General features: G+C 37.4%; 1 protein-coding gene across 2 annotated transcripts in view; it reads right to left on the bottom strand.

Moving 5' to 3' along the window:
- Positions 1–16,419, bottom strand: part of LOC137627716 (uncharacterized) — a 252,300-nt gene that overhangs the window by 15,476 nt on the left and 220,405 nt on the right. The window lies entirely within an intron of this gene.

Here is a 16,419-nt window from a genome sequence, read left to right as displayed (position 1 = left end):
TGGGGTTAAAGGTGGACAAGGATGATATCAACGATGTTCTAGATGAGAGTAGCCAGCAGCTGTTGACCGAGAAGCTATTGAAATTGCATAAGGGGCAGCAACAGGAGGTTGTGGAGGAGGTTTCATTTGAGGAGGAAGAGGAGGGACAGAGTGACAAACCTCTTGCTTCAAGTGAAATAAGGGAGATATTAAGAATGTGGGGAACTCAGCAAAATTTTATAGAAACATATTAGCCATATAAGGCTTTGGCAGGCCCAGCACCAAATCTATTTGCCGACAATGCAATGTCACAATTTCATACAACTTTATTGAAAATACAATAACTGTCATCTTTAGATATGCTCCTTGTTAAAACTGAATGTAAGAGTGTACAAATAGTGTAAATTAAGTGATTCAGTTAATGATAGTGAAAACCATTTAAAAGACAAATCTCCCAATATTTTATCTAAAATTCTCATGGAAGGAGATTCTCCCTCCAAGCTGTAACCCCTTCCTCCAACTCCTCTTCCTCCTTCCTTGTCTCTGTTACATAAACCACAACTCTATTCAAATTCAAAGTGTAAGTTAATTTGTTAATATATTTGTATTCTTTATTGTAAATTGCTAATTTGTATTGATTTCGGTCATTAATAGTTATAATTTGATCCATAAATTACATAAAAAAAACTTGAAAAATAAGTTTATACTTTGCGCATTTATGGATGTGTGAAAATTATCCAGTGAATTTCCTTTATTTCTCATGGGAAAAATTGTTTTGTTTTACGAGCATTTTGAGTTGAGAGCTCTCCCAGAATGAAATAAAATCGCAAAACAAAGTACTATTGTATGTATGTATATATATATATATATATATATATATATATATATATTTACATATATATATTTACACACACACACACATATATATATATATATATATATATATATATATATATATATATATATATATATATATATATAGGTAGTAGGACAGAATGCCTAATGACGTAATGCCTAAGGACAGAATGCCTAAGGACAAAATGCCTAATTCCTCAACGCGGACAAAATGCCTAAGAGACATAATGCCTAATGGACAAAATGCCTAATATACAAAATGCCTCATGGACAAAACGCCTTCCAGGCAAAATGATCTTATTTAGCATTTTTAAATAAATTATTCGAGATTAGTAAAGATCTTACCGTTAAAACCCATATAACTACCTTTTCCTAGAGCCTTTTCTTAGAGTCAGTGACTCTTGATAATGAACAAGCAGCAATAAAAGGTTTAATGATTTTTTTTCCAGATACTTCAATCAATGGCTGTTTCTTTCATTTCAGTCAATATCTTTGGGCAAAATACAAAATATTGCTCTCCAGCGCTGCTACACGAATAATGACATTGCTTTTGTTCCTCCAGATGATATGGCTGATCTTTTTACAATTTTTTTTTTACTTCAATCGACCACAAAACTGACGAAATTTTGAGTAAATTCTTTGAATATTTTGTAATTAAACTGCTCGGAATAGTTCAGAGAGGTCGAGGAAGACGCCCAACAAAGAGTCATTGAATTTCATAGCAGTATGAAGTAAACTAAACCGCCTTGGCCGAGGTCAGTATTCTAAAGAGTGATAATCTATCTAGTTCACTTTTTTTTATTACTTTTCAGATGTTATGTCCATTAGTCATTTTGTGTGTTAGGCATTTTGTCCATTAGGCATTATGTCTCTTAGGCATTTTGTCCGTGTTGAGGAATTAGGCATTTTGTCCTTAGGCATTCTGTCCTTAGGCATTATGTCATTAGGCATTCTGTCTGCTCACGATATATATATATATATATATATATATATATATATATATATATATATATATATATATATATATATATATGATAATCATCAGCCATTACTGAAATAGTACACTGCAGAACAAAGGCCTCAGACATGTCCTTCTACTTGCATCTGTTTATGGTCTTTCTATGCCCGTCCAAACCCGCAAACTTTCTTAGTTCGTCACTACATCATATTCTCTTCCTCCCCTACTCCTTTGGCAATCCTTAGGGACCAATTCTGCTATTCTTAATGTCCATCTATTATGTCATTCACATTATACGTTCTGACCATGTCCAATTCTCTTTCTTTCATGTTAGAAAATCTTCTAATTTAGTTTGCTCTTGTATCCATCTTACTCTTTATCTGTCTCTTAGTGTTATTCCAATCGTCATTCTTTCCATAGGTCTTTGAGTTGTAACTAGTCTACCTTCTAAAGCTTTAGTAAGGCTCCAAGTTTCTGATGCATAAGTGAATACTGGTAGGACCATCTGATTAAATACTTCTTTTTAGAGAAAGTGGTAATTTACTTTTCATCTCATTTTGTTTACCAAAAGCTTTTCACCCTTTGCTTATCCTTTTTTTAATTTCGGTCTCACATCCTAGGAAACGCTTACTGTCTGTCCTTGTACGTATATTCATTAACAATTTCTAGATGTTTGCCCTTAACTCTTATTTATTTGTCTGCATTATCAATGAGTATTATCTTCGTTTTACTCATATTCCTTTTCAGTGATACATTTCTGCTTTCGATATTCAAATCTTCTATCATATGTTGCAATTCCTCCCGTTATTCACTAAATATAACTATATCATCTACGAATCTTGAGTTGTTAAGGTATTCCCCATCAATATCAATTCCTACATTTTCCCAATACAAATTTTTTAAAACCTCTTCTAGGCATGCTATGAATAATTTAGGAAAGATGGAGTCTCCCTGTCTACCTCCTTTCTCAATTGGAATTTTCTCACTATCTTTATGTAGTCTTAGGATTGCTGTAATCCCTGTATAGATATCTTTAAGTGTTCTAACATAAGATTCATCTATGCCTTGTCTTTGAAGGGCTTTCAATACAGCTGAGGTTTTGACAGAATCAAAACCTTTCTCATAATCTATAAATGCCATACATAGTGGCGTGTCATACTGAGTTGATTTTCCCATTAACTGGTTAATTAAATCTTTTGGCATTCTGTTCCAAGCTTTCTTTACATCAATTTAATGCTTCCTTCTTTCTTTAGCGTTTCCTAAATTTTGGTCTGATTGTTTTTACGAATGTCTCGTGTTTTAGTTTGTTTTAATTTTTTGGAGGGTTTTGCTAATTCTATTTCATCTCTTGGATATTACCCTCATTTCCAATCTTTTCTTTATTAGGATTTTGGTCTTTTCTGATAGTTTTCTTGATTTTGCTAAATTTTGTTAAATTACTGTTCATTTCTCTTTACTTCCTATTCTGTATTGCTAAACTAAACTCATCAGATTTTTCTATTATAACAGTGTTTATTTTTTCTTAAAATTAGTTTTTCTCTTTCTTCCTTTGATCTAAACAAATTGTGCTTCTCACCATTCTATGGTCGCTTGCCTTTAATTTGTTTAACACTGTCTTTTACATATATATATATATATATATATATATATATATATATATATATATATATATATATATATATATATGTATATATATACATATATATATATATATATATATATATATATATATATATATATATATATATAAACATATATTACGACTAGCAAATTACATAAATTCCTAAGCTCCCTAACTCAACTGCTTTATATTACATAATCTGATACGCAAGAGTAATACCCCAAGCTCTGAGAATAATATGCCAGCTCCCAGAAAATAATATATATGAATACTGAATATCTAAAAGGTCTCTTTACTTTACACTTAAAACAAAACTGGGTGATTACTTTACTTTTAACGGGAACTATTCTGAAATCAACCTCTTACTTCAGTTCTTATTCAGGGGGTACAAGCAAAGCACTGAGAAAAGTACACTATTGGTGATCGAAATAATACAGACCTCACAAAAATAAATATATTCTATAAAAATTAACCATCCAAAATTTACACCAAAATTAAATCACTCGAAATATCAAATCTGTACTAAACCTTAGACTAAGACAAAAAGAAAGACACTTCGAAAAAATTATACAATCACTTGATCACTAAAAATTAATTCAGAAAAAATATTTAATTTTGATAATTAATGAATAAATGACACTTTAACACTATAGAAAATATATCAGAGTCACACATAGGCTACATATACTTAACTGTCACTCTTATGTCCTTAGGCTCACACAAGGTTACCAAACGGTTAAGCAAAATAATTACACTTCACTGTTTAACCTAATCTCACAGGGCCACCCACAAAAACAATTAATTTCCATAATATACTGGTTCTCATATATACACAGCACTTCTATTAACTTAATCCACATAAATTTCAATATTTGAAAAACACTATTCACATTTGAGAGAAAACACTATGCACTTTGGAGAGGAGATATGTAGTGGCTAAATAAATGTTGGAGAGGACTGTCGGACGATGGCTCTTCTAGGGGTTAGGCTGGATCTCTCTCTCTCCTATGCATTATTAACTTAATTCCTTCTAGTAACTTCTGGTAAATCATTCTCGTGGCGTGGGGGCATCGCTCTAGCGGTGAAAGGTTGCCAACTTAGTAATTTGAAGAAGGGGTACTAACGTTGCTTGCGAGGCAACTCTCTCAGCTAATTCCACCTATCTCCTCTTGTAACATTAAAAAAATGAATAATTTCTAGTCTAGAATTTTGATGCCTCTTCCAAACACGTGGAAACATGATGGAATCCCTAGCCCGTGTGTCATGCAGCATACCTTTTAACCCTGGATAGGTACGCTCCTCGGACACCCCTTTAAGGGTATACTCGGACGCGAACGACCCCGACGCCAAAAAAAATTCTTGAAAAATCAGTTTTTGCAGTAACCTCTTTTTTTCTTTTGCCAAAAAAAACTTCAATGAATGCTTAAAACAACTGTAAAGATAAATACTACTCATCTGCAGAAAAACTATTTATTATAAATATTTTAAAAAATTAAGTAGAAAAAAAAAGACCTGACATAAAAATTCATAAAAAAAAAGTTTATACATATATACACAAATCCTTTTAGGAATTGATTCTTGAATGTTTAGGACACATCTTGATGTATTTTGGATGAAGTCAGACCCATGGAGGTGAAGATCTGAAATGAGAAAAAAAGGGTAACTTTTTTTGGCCAAAAAGATTTGTCCAAATTTCATGAATTTTTTTGGGTACCCAAATGAAATAGGAAGTGGCTAATTTTTTTAGGGAATAAACATATGTTATCCTAAAATAGAAATATGTAAAAAAATCTTCATTATTTTGTAAATTATATTTATATCAGGGGCCATATCTAAAAGTAATTTTTTGAGTACTTAGAAATTTCGTAAAAAAATACATATATTTAATATATATGATATTTATGCAGGTAAAAATATACCAAAATATCACAAATTCTATAGGGAACAAGAATATATATAGATAGGGCAACTTACGCTTCGGATATGTCCACAAAATGGCCGCCAACCACACTGACTCAGACTCCCTAATCTGCCACTTGAAATGTAGGAAGGGTATGTCAATTTCAAGGTGTTATTTACTAATCTAATTATTATTGGATATGCATAAAAATTGTATGGTGGGTTGCTGGATAATTGTCGATAATTTTACGACTATAAAATTAAAATTCTGACCCAAAAAATTTTTTTTGAAGGGAAATAAAATCGAAAAAAAACAAAAATGTGAAACAATATAATATTTTAGCTAAAAAAATTTGATGATATTCAATCAAAAAAGAAGTAAACAAAATTTTCCGACAAATAAACATCTAGAGGAATCATTACTCTGTGATAGTTCCTTAGTACGTAGTAATTTTGAAAGAAATGGGAAAAAACGAAAAAATGGCAATCACCGGAAAATCGAACACATACCTATATATACGCCATATCTGGCTAAAAAAAAGATAGGCATGGGTAGCCAGATCATCTAGAAACACTTTCCAACACTATAAAAATATAAGTTTTGCGACACTACTTGCCAATTCCTTACGGTAACATGACTAAGCAAAAAAATGCAAAACAAATAAAAAGGGGCACTAGCAGAAAAATGGCTAACATTCTAATATACGGCATTTCAGAAAAAAAAAAATTCAGCCACGTGCTAGGCAAACCATCAAGGCACATTTTCCGACAAATAAACATCTAAATGAATCATTACTCTGTGATAGTTCCTTAGTACGTAGTAATTTTGAAAGAAATGGGAAAAAATTAAAAAATGGTAATCACAGGAAAATCGAACACATACCTATATATACGCCATATCTGGCTAAAAAAAAAGATAGGCATGGATAGCCAGATCATCTAGAAACACTTTCCAACACTATAAAATTATAAGTTTTGCTACACTACTTGCCAATTCCTTACGGTAACATGACTAAGCAAAAAAATGCAAAACAAATAAAAAGGGGCACTCGCGGAAAAATGGCCATTCTAATATACGGCATTTCAGAAAAAAAAAAATTTCAGCCACGTGCTAGGCAAACCATCAAGGCACATTTTACGACAAATAAACATATAAATGAATCATTACTCTGTGATAGTTCCTTAGTACGTAGTAATTTTGAAAGAAATGGGAAAAAACGAAAAAATGGCAATCACAGGAAAATCGAACACATACTTATATATACGCCATATCTGGCTAAAAAGAAATAGGCATGGGTAGCCAGATCATCTAGAAATACTTTCCAACACTATAAAAATATAAGTTTTGCGACACTACTTGCCAATTGCTTACGGTAACATGACTAAGCAAAAAAATGCAAAACAAATAAAAAGGGGCACTCGCGGAAAAATGCCCAACATTCTAATATACGGCATCTCAGATAAAAAAAAAACATGCACGTGTTAGCCCAACCATCAAGGCACACTTTCTAACACATAAACATGAAAAAAAAATCAATAATATACGGCAATTCCTTACTACGTAAATTTTTTTACAAATATTGAAAAAAAAACAGAAATTGGCAACCGCAGTTAAATACCCAATATACCAATAACTACGTCGTATCTGACAAAAACAAAGTCACACATGGGTAGCCAGATCATCTAGACACACTTTCCAACACTAAAAAAACAATAGTTTTACGACACTATTTGGCAATATCTTACGGAAAAATGACTTGGCAAAAAAATGAAAAAAAATTAAAAAGGGGCACTCGCGGTAAAATGCCCAACATTCTAATATACGGCATCTCAGATAAAAAAAAAGACATGCACGTGTTAGACCAACCATCAAGGCACACTTTCTAACACATAAACATGAAAAAAAAAAGAATAATATACGGCAATTCCTTACTACGTAAAATTTTTACAAATATTGAAAAAAAAACAGAAATTGGCAACCGCAGTTAAATACCCAATATACCAATAACTACGTCGTATCTGACAAAAACAAAGTCACGCATGGGTAGCCAGATCATCTAGACACACTTTCCAATACTAAACAAGCAAAAGTTTTACGACACTATTTGGCAATATCTTACGGAAAAATGACTTGGCAAAAAAATGAAAAAAAATGAAAAAGGGGCACTCGCGGTAAAATGGTCCTCGTGGTGATGAACGACATTTTAACTAAAAAAAAAATCATGCACATGGTAGCCAAACAATCCACCAAGACTTTCCACAACTGATAACCTATACAAGTTGCACCATTCTACGACAATTTCATAATACGTAATAACTTTGATAATTATGCAAATTACCTTAGAAGGGTAAACTCGGTCGCGCTCGACCCCGACGCGTCTCAGAAATCGGGGAAGGAGTACAGCTACAGCAATGCACATCTGGACACTACTAGAGCGTGTAGGGGAGACACCTCCTGCAGGTCGATCACCCACAATTTCAGTCACGGGGGTGAGTCACGTGAGAAAAACCTCTTTTTTTTTGACGCTCGGGGTCGCGTACGACCCATCGTACCTATCCAGGGTTAATAGTTTTACAAAAGACTTTGTAACAAAACTACGTGAAATGAAAATTTAATTCTTTTAAATAACAAAAATTTACATACAGTGGTACCTCTACATACGAATTTAATCCGTTCCACAACCGACTTCGGATGTAGAAAATGTTCGGATGTCGAAACGAATTTTCCCATAAGAATACATTGAAATAGGATTAATCCGTGGTTGAGCCCAAAAACCTATGATAACTCCTTAATAAATTACTACACATAATTACCCATGAGAATAATGCACACTAAATTAGATAATAGACATGTAAAAAAGAATAATTATCAAAAAATGATAAATAAGAAACGGGTTTTTAGCGTCACTTTACCTTAGAAACTCCAGCGCAGGCGTTGTTGGTCTTGCTACGCAGAGAGGAGATGGACGGGCGGCGAGGAGGTAGAGAGGTTAACTACGATAAACGTACACTACCGTAACTTATTCTAACTTACACTAAGTGAACTTTAACATAACTTAGGTTATTTATTTTTTTCATTTTTATATTTTATATTTTTTTTTTACATTTTCTTTTTTTTCTTTTTGATGATTAATTTTAATCACTTTCACTCTCTCCAGTTAAAATTGATTGAATTTCTTTCGCTTCACTCTTTGCCGTTTTCTTTGAACCACTTCCATCCTCTTCATCACGAGTTCGCTTCATAGTTTTTTTAAAGAAACTATCGATAGATAATTGCTTGGTAAGGCTTTTCAGAATGTTTCGAAAGTGAGTTAGGCAAACATCATCGAACTGCGCAACTACACGACAAACCTGCAATTTTTTTGGGTGGTATTTGTCGATGAAGTCGACCACGTCTTGATATTTTCCTAACACCTCTTTTATTTGCGCCGAACCTAACACATGTTCTACCTCCTCGATCCCTTCCTCGTCATCACTCATGTGCTCAGACATAGCATGGAGTTCCTTGAGCTCCTCTGTGGTAAGTTCGTCGTGATGTTCGGCGACGAGTTCCGTGATGTCATCTGTGTCGACCTCCAGACCCATGGACTTGCCAAGGGAGACGATTTCCTCTACGTCTTCTGCTGCACCCACCACGGGATCAGGTTCGGGGTCAAAACCTTCGAAATTTCGGGGAGAAACTGCATCAGGCCACAGCTTCTTCCAGGCAGAATTGAGGGTCCGTCGAGTTAATCCCACCCAAGCCTGATCTATGATCTTCAAGCAGTGCACGATGTTGAAGTGGCTTTTCCAAAATTCACGCAAAGTTAAGTTTGTGCTTTGCGTGACATTAAAGCACTGCTTGAATAGGTGCTTGGTGTAGAGCTTCTTGAAATTCGATAAGACTTGCTGGTCCATGGGCTGGAGGATAGAGGTGGTATTCGGTGGAAGATACAGCACCTTTATGAACTTAAATTCATCAAAGATATCATCTTCAAGTCCGGGGGGGGGGGGGGTGAGCGGGTGCATTGTCAAGGCATAGCAGGCACTTTAAAGGCAATTTCTGCTCATGAAGATACTTCTTCACAGAAGGGCCGAAAACTTGGTTAACCCATTGCACAAAGAACTGCCTAGTGACCCAGGCCTTCAAGTTGGATCGCCAGAAAACATGAAGCTGGTCCTTATCGACGTTGTGTGCCTTAAAGGCCCTAGGGTTCTCAGACTGGTAAACCAGTAAGGGCTTGACTTTAAAGTCCCCGCTAGCTTTGGCTTATGCCCAGGCAATTTCTTCTCTTCGGCGGTGATGTAAGTTCGACTGGGCATCTTCTTCCAAATCAGCCCGGTTTCATCACAATTAAACACTTGCTGCTCTACGTAGCCTTCTTCCAGCACGATCCTTTCAAAGTTCCTGACAAAGTCAGCTGCAGCCTTTGTGTCCGCACTAGCAGCCTCTCCGTGGCGAACAACTGAATGAATCCCGGACCGTTTCTTAAATTTCTCAAACCAGCCACAAGATGCCTTGAAATCGTCTGAGGAAGGTTCGGTTGAACTCTCCCCAGCATCACCCCCAGAGCTCTCCTCCTTCAAGTCCGTGAAGATAGCGTGCGCCTTCTCGCAGATGATGGTGTCGCCAACAATCTCTCTGTTCTTGATCCAGATTAGCAGAAGTCGTTCCATCTCTTCTATGATAGGGCTACAGCGTTTTGAAATAATGGTGATCCCCTTAGAAAGTTTCACTGCTTTAATGGCTTCCTTCTGTTTCAGGGTTGTCGAGATCGTCGACATATTACGGCCATATTGTTTAGCAAGTTCACTCACGCGGACGCCACGCTCATGTTTTTCAATAATTTCTTGCTTTACGTCTAAAGAAAGCATTTCCTTCTTCCTTTTCTCACCACTACCACTACCACTTGCAAAACTAAGCCTTTTAGGACCCATACTTTGCGTAAATTACCGTAAAAGGATACATGTACAAAGTCACGATTAAAACAGTGCAGTAATAGCAGAACGCACATGGCACAACCGCAAGAAGCCGACGAGAACAGAGGACTGACCCAAGCCAAGCTAATTGAGGGTCCCTCCGAGGTTGAAGTACTGCCTTCTATCGGCGGAAATAAAAAACACATCCGGCGCTATGAGTACCAACTACGCGTACGGGTATTGTTTACTTCGGGTGTCGAAAAAAAATTCGGGTGTAGAGTAGGAACGTGTTCGAATTGTACTTCGCGTGTCGAAAAATTCGGATACAACCGGTACGACGAAAATTGCTTACTTCGTGTGTCGAAATAAAATTCGGGTGTAGAGTAAAAAATTTGCTCGAATTTTACTTCGGACGTTGGAAAATTCGGATGTAGATACGTTCATATGTAGAGGTTTCATTGTATATGGAACTGAATGAAAATACAATTAAAGAAATGACCAAAATCTTATGTAATTTACATACAGTACTTAATCGTATGTGAGTGGAACTCACCTTACGAGCTTGCTATACATATCACCCTGGAACGGTTACAAGGGTGGAATTCACCCAGTGTTTTAGAGGTGGTTGTGTAACTCATACATCTAGCAGCGTGACTCCGGCTTGACACTCCCAGTAGCTGCAGTGTTTAGTATGACATGACTAAAGGTGGTTGTGTGGTCAAACTATCTCCATCAGTTTTTTAATTCCTTGGCCCATTAGCGGGAGAATTTCTCCCATAGTTACCAATTGCGTGTGTTGTGTCACCTGGGAGTTTTTCTCCCGGTGTTACTGTTTTTGTTATAAATTGTGAACCCTTTTCTAATATTTTTTTCTATCTTTTCAGGTATTATCAGATAAAACATCTTAAAAGTGAGCCATGGCAAAACAGAAGCACATATATACAGATGAAGAACTTAAGAAAGTAATGAACACTACTGGTTTAACAGATTTAATTTCTGAGAGTGAATCTGAGGGTGAAAAAACAAAAAAGGGTGGTTGTTACATCCACACCAGTCAAGCACCGATATCTCAACTTCATTGCCCCATCAACTTACTAGGTTTTAGAGGTCGGTGCCCATTTAGGATGTATATACCCAATAAGCTGTTTTGAATTGTCCAATTCGTCGTGAAAACATTAGCAGGTTTATTTTCCTCGTCGACCTTTCCCATTTGATTCTTCGTCTTTGTTGAATTACCCTAAACCACTTTGGCGACTGCTTTCGGTTGGCTCGACCAACATTTCTTAATGATATGACCTTTTTTGCCACACTTATAACAGACAATATGAATCTTCTGCACGTCTTACACAACACCTGAAGGAGGAAAATTTGACGATTGTTGCTGTGGTACTATGGCATTTTGCTTTGGAATAGCACCAGTGATACTTCCGCTGGTTTCCTTGGTTCGGCGAATACTTGACACTTGGTCAGAATGATGGTTGAAATTTCATACCCGAGGAGGGTTTATGATTGATAATATTATAATCTTCACTCAGCGAAGTGTCTTTATCAAGTGTCTTCACCTCTCTCTCTCTCTCTCTCTCTCTCTCTCTCTCTCTCTCTCTCTCTCTCTCTCTCTCTCTCAAGTACGTTCGAATATGTTCAGGAATTCCTCATAAATATTGTTCCAGCACTAATAGTTCTTCTAAATCAGTCATCTCTCTCACTTTGGCAGTCTTGATCCATCTCTTAAAATATCGTCGTACCTGATAAGCATAATCTAGGAAAGTAATTTTCTCGTCTTTCCGCAAGTTTTGGAATCTTTTATTATACAGTAGTATTCAGGGGTCATCTGATACAATTGCAGCACACTCCTCTTAACTTCTTGATACTCCTTGCCTGAGACAAGGCAAGATACGCACTGCGTCCTTTTCCAAAAAGGACAATCTGCAATAACACAGACCATTTATATTCTGGCCATTCCATCGTCGACGCGACCGTTTCAAAATGATCAAAGAACTTGCTGGAAGCTTCTGTAAAATTTGGGATCAACCTCTGTGCCTTTGCCAAATCAAACACGGGATCGTGCATAGCAGGGGTCACACCTGTCTGAGTTGACGACAACCTAGAACGAGCATTCAACAGTTTCAATTCCCTCGCATGTCTTGCTTCTTCTCTCTCTCTTTCTTGATGTCTTGCAATTTCTCTTGCTTGCATTTCCCTTGCATGTCTTGCTTCTTCTCTCTCTCTTTCTTCTCACCTTGCAATTTCTCTTGCTTCCATTTCCCTTGCATGTCTTGCAATTTCTCTTGCTTCTTCTCTCTTTTTTCTTCCATTTCCCTGGCATGTCTTGCAATTTGTCTCGCCTCTTCTCTCTCTCACTCTCTTTCTTCCTGTCCTGCCATCATCTTCAACTTAATCAAATTCTCTTCCACTGCAATTTTGTCTAATCTCAGCCTTTACATTCATTAATGTTTTCATTCCTTCAGTTTGTGGGTCCTCTGATCCTTGCTTCTCTACGAATTCTGCTTTACCCTTCTTCAAAAGGTCACGAGAAGCTGCAATATCATCTTCTGGCAACTTTCCTGAGTTTATCAACGCTTCTAAGGTTAGACACTTGATTTGGGCTTTAATCATTCCACCAGTTGTATGACCACCAGATGCCATTAAAATAGCGAGCCACCAAGCTTTAGTTACATTAGCTTCCGACAATTCCTGAACAATTGGCTTTCCAAAAACTCCTGTACATTTAATTACCTGACCAATTGGTTTTTCCAAAAACTCCTGTACATTTAATTGCGCCATCTTGTACTTTACAAAAAATCATATCTCTTCAAAAAATATATCTTATCAATACGCAGAATCCTATCAACATTAAACTGATCAAACGTTTAATCAAAAACACAGACCTGTTATCACCAATATTTAAAACAGACTCGCTCGATCCCATGGTATGGGCACCAAAAAATATATATTACAACTTGTGAATTATGTAAATTACCGAGCTCCCAAACTCACCAGCTTTTTATTACATAATCTGATACGCAAGAGAAGTACTTCTAAGCTCTGAGAATAATACGCAACTCCCAGACAATAATAAATATTAACACTGAATATCTAAAAGGTCTCTTTACTTTACACTTGAAATAAAACAAGGAGATTACTTTGACAGGAACTATTCTTAAATCAACCTCTTACTTCAGTTCTTAGTTAGGGGATACGAGCAACTCCATCCACATTGGGGTGGACTACGACGACATAGCACGGGAACAAGCATCCGGCCCCACAACAGCAGACATGAGGTCCTCTCTAATCCCCCTACAGTGAGAGGACGTCAAGGTGGAGCCCTCGACCCTTCATCCCACCATCAAGACAAAAATTGATATTCGACATCATCCACAGCCTCTCTCAACCCTCAATGAGGACGACCACTAAGCTGATGACGAACAAATTCGTGTGGTACAGCATCAATATAGACTCACGTAAATGGGCACGGGCATGCACTGTGTGCCAAACCAGCAAGGTCGGCCATCATACTCAATCAGAGGTCAGCAGTTTCCCTCAGCCCGAGCGACGATTAGACCACATCCACGTCGACATAGCGGGTCCTTTACCACCTTCAGGAAACGTCAGGTACCTGCTAACCATCATCGACCATTCAACAAGGTGGACAGATGCAACCCCTATGACAGAGGCATTAATAGATGCTTGTACCCAGGCTCTTCTCTCCAGCTGGGTTAGCCGTTTTGAGGTCCCTGATAACGTGACGACTGACAGGGGACCCGCTTTCATCTCGAACCAGTGGGCATTCCTTGCCCACCTCATGGGGACCAACCTACACAGCATGACAGCCTAGAACCCCGCGGCCAACGGCATGGTCGAGAGAAGCCATCATTCCTTGAAGGCAGCCTTAATGGCCAGATACACAGACAAGCATTGGGTCCAACAACTTCCCTGGGTCCTTCTCGGTCTACGAACCACTCCAAAATCCCATGGTGTTGTCCACAGCGAGTTCTCCCGCTCTAACCCAGGCTCCGACGACGTCAGCAATGCTCAGCTTCAAGAGAGGGCAGGGAAATTCACGTCCTGTCATAGAACACACAAAGACAGGACAAAGCACTTCAGACCAGCTGCCCTGTATACATGCAGCTACGTCTTAAAAAAGCAGGATGCTCACCACCCTTCACTCACCCGACCTTACGAGGGGCCCTATCGTGTGCTGGAGGGAACAAAGAAGGACTTCAAATTCCTGGTCCATGGAGCAGAAAACTGGTTAACCGTGGATAGATTGAGAGCTGCATACACCGATAACGCTGACGACCTTCATGAACAGCAAGGGCGGCACCCACGAGTGGCTCCCCAAAACAAACTAAAAAAAGCCACAGTGAAACCGACCAAACGCAATCCAAAAAGACCGCAAACAGCAGTCGAACCCCTTGGGCTCCGCCACCAGGGTGGCATCCTGCACTTGCGAAATGAAAACTAACAAGTAGCAGATAGCGGCCCACTAACACTAGTGTTCCGACGACAAGGTCGCCTGCAACCCCCATCTCGCTACAGAGACTAATTTACATTTCAACGTTCAATATTCATTCAATTTTTCTATTGTGATAATCCATTTTTTTCTCTCATACAATCATTAAAAGTTCTTTTAATAATTATCTTGGGGGGGGGGAGTACTTGTAAGAACGTCTTACAACGCTTCATTGTCAATTCAGCTCTCCTTTTACTCTTGTATATATATTCCTGTTAACGTAACATAATTGCTGTTTATTTTGTCATGTAACATCCTCTGCTCTTTCCTCTCATGCATTATTCATTATTTTATGTTAAACTTGGGCTTTTACATTTACCAGAATGTTAACGTAAAGAAACAAAAATGCCCAGCCGATCTCACGAGTCTGCGGTCGGTCAGTCACCTGCTCAGAAGGACGTTACCTTTCCGTCCGCAGAAGTCTATGTCATTCACCTGTCTCATGAATATACCATCACTCGACTATGGTCTGTTTCACTGTGTAGCAAACTATCTGGAATACTTTTTCCAGGCACATCCTCAGGTAAACTGAACTACTTAATACTCGGCCTGATCATTGTTCCAATTAAGGAGACAATCAAGATTTTAAGACAGACTAAGGAGGAATTTTGGTGACTGCTAAGTTCCTAATGTGAAGCAGCCAACAATCAACAATCTGATATCTCTCTTATGGCGCAACTGTTAAGACTGGTAAAAACTTTGTTCCCAGCCTAAAAGACAGTCCCTTGCATTGATATTTCTTACCTTGGACCTAAAAAGCATCATGATAGATTAGGACTTGCAAACACTGTAGATATTAGGAAGTTATCCTTCTAGATGAGCAGTATTCAGAGGCCACTATCTAAATATGATGGTGCTAATTGTAGATAATGATTAAACTAGCTGAGGTTGATGATGGGTCTCAAAAGTTCAGAGGCTTTAAGGGCAAGAAAAAGCTGGCTCTAGAAGCCTTGTAGGTTTTACACCACACATTGATCATCAACCTAATGTCTATTTAATACTTCTCTAAGCCCCTTGTATGGGAGTTAACCTGGACTGGTGCCAATGATAGGGTGGGGGCTTGTCTCAAGAAATCATAACCTGTAACTTTTATATAAAGGTTACTAGCCAAGAGTGTGTACTTATTTGACCCCAATGGGATAAGAAATCCTGGAAACAAATCCCATCCAGATATGGGCTTGACTTTGGGTCATCTAATCCTGCTCGTAAAAAAAGATTTCTGACCAGACTTTTTCCTCTGAAAAGCCAAGGAAATGGAATTTAATATATAAAAAAAAAAAAACTTTATTTCTATACTCACTTGATGTTTTGTCTTTGAAGCTGGCTCCATATCCACGTTATCCCCAAATGACTGCAAATTTCCTGTTTCCTTCCCTTTCTCACCAACGCAAAATCAGGTAACCAATGATAATCTCATTCAGTCTCAAAATCAAAACTAATATCCTATCCTGTTAACATCATTAGTCGGTGAGAGCAATATAGGTATGCATATGAACATCAGGTAAGTATAGAAATAACATATTTTGATATAAAATTCCATTTATTTCTATGAACCTTCCCTGGTGTTTGTATTGCTAACTCTCGCACTCTGATGGAAATGGGTTAGGAGGGAAAAAGATAGGGAATTTTGTTCTAAAAAAATAATCAATTATAGCCTTACACCTCTTGGTCTGGCACATTAGTTCCAAACCATTA

This window comes from Palaemon carinicauda, chromosome 35 (assembly GCF_036898095.1).
Source record: "Palaemon carinicauda isolate YSFRI2023 chromosome 35, ASM3689809v2, whole genome shotgun sequence".
NCBI lineage: Eukaryota > Metazoa > Arthropoda > Malacostraca > Decapoda > Palaemonidae > Palaemon > Palaemon carinicauda.
The sequence above is the reverse complement of the archived record's forward strand: the minus strand, read 5'-3'. Positions and strand labels throughout refer to the sequence as shown.